Source organism: Rhinopithecus bieti, unplaced genomic scaffold (assembly GCF_001698545.2).
Source record: "Rhinopithecus bieti isolate Rb0 unplaced genomic scaffold, ASM169854v2 scaffold_15087, whole genome shotgun sequence".
Classification (NCBI taxonomy): domain Eukaryota; kingdom Metazoa; phylum Chordata; class Mammalia; order Primates; family Cercopithecidae; genus Rhinopithecus; species Rhinopithecus bieti.
Genome location: NW_016808547.1, coordinates 3,202,887 through 3,204,423, shown reverse-complemented (window position 1 = coordinate 3,204,423; position 1,537 = coordinate 3,202,887). Strand labels below are relative to the sequence as shown.

At 45.8% G+C, this 1,537-nt stretch overlaps 1 pseudogene; it reads left to right on the top strand.

The window, feature by feature from the left end:
* Window positions 1–319: 319 nt before the first annotated feature.
* LOC108538662 (heterogeneous nuclear ribonucleoprotein C pseudogene) lies at window positions 320–1,266 on the top strand (annotated as a pseudogene).
* The last annotated feature ends 271 nt before the right edge of the window (window positions 1,267–1,537 follow it).

The window sequence follows — 1,537 nt, the reverse complement described above, 5'->3', positions numbered from 1 at the left end:
GAGGAGAGAAGCAGCCTCAATCCTCTAGACTTATGGGGTCACAGGAAATATTTCCATAATATCGTTGCATTCTGGGACCTGATAGCCCAGCCAGGATGCTGTCATCTACTTGGAAGCCATGGAGATGTGGCCAGATAACTTGGGTCAAGTCCAGCTCAGGGGTGGTGGTGTTTATCTGGAGTGACAAGATGTTACACAGGTGAGGAAAAAAACCTACTATTGATATTTTTGTGAAGAGACAAAAACTGAGTGGTTGTGGCCATGTTGCTGACCTTGAGCAGCAGTTGGCTTCTCCATGTAGAACCTGGGAGTAGGAGACTCAGAATCAAATCTCTTCTCCCTCCCCCTCCCGTTTTCAGCTTTGTGAGAAACCTTATCATCAAATGCAATGGCCAGCAACGTTACCAACAAGACAGATCCTCGCTCCATGAACTCCTGTGTGTTCACTGGGAATCTCAACACTCGTGTGGTCAAGAAATCTGACATGGAGGCAGTCTTTTTGAAGTATGGCAAAACTGTGGGCTGTGCTGTTCATAAGGTCTTTGCCTTCGTTCAAAATTTTAATGGGAGAAATGCCCGGGCTGCTGGAGCAGGAGAGGATGGCAGAATGATTGCTGGTCAGGTTTTAGCTATTAACCTGGCTGCAGAGCCAAAAGTGAACTGAGGAAAAGCAGGTGTGAAACAATCTGCAGCGGAGATGTATAGCTCCTCTTTTCAGTTGGACTGACTATCAAGGTGATGATGATGATACGATGTACAGTTACTCAGCACGTGTGCCTCCTCCTTCTCCTATTGCTCGGGCTGTAGTGCCCTGGAAATGTCAGCGTGTATCAGGAAACAACTCACAAAGGGGCAAAAGTGGCTTCAGTTCTAAGAGTGGAGAGCGGGGATCTTCCAAGTCTGAAAAGTTGAAAGGAGATGACCTTCAGGCCATTATGAAGGAGTTGACCCAGATAAAAGCAAAACGTGGATTCTCTCCTGGAAAACCTGGAAAAAATGGAAAAGGAGCAGAGCAAACAAGCAGTAGAGATGAGGAATGATGAGTCAGAAGAGGAACAGAGCAGCAGCTCCGTGAAGAAAGATGAGACTCACGTGAAGCTGGAGTCTGAGGGGGGTGCAGATGACTCTGCTAAGGAGGAGGACGTACTGGGTGATGATGATAATGAGGATGGGGATGACCAGCTGGAGTTGATCAAGGATGATGAAAACGAGGCTGAGGAAGGAGAGGACGACAGAGACAGCACCAATGGCATGGATGACTCTTAAGCATATAGTGGGGTTTAGAAATCTTATCCCATTGTTTCTTCACCTAGACGCTTGTCTAAGATCAAATTTTTCACCAGATCCTCTCCCCTAGTATCTTCAGCACATGCTCACTGTCCTCCTCATCCTTGTCCTTCCCATGTTTATTAATTCATGTTGCCCTGTGCCTAGTCCTGTTTTCACTTCCTTTGGCACTCTAGTAGTTTTGTTAAGTCTTACCTTGTAATTTTTGCTTTTAATTTTGATACCTCTCTATGACTTAATAAAAAGGATG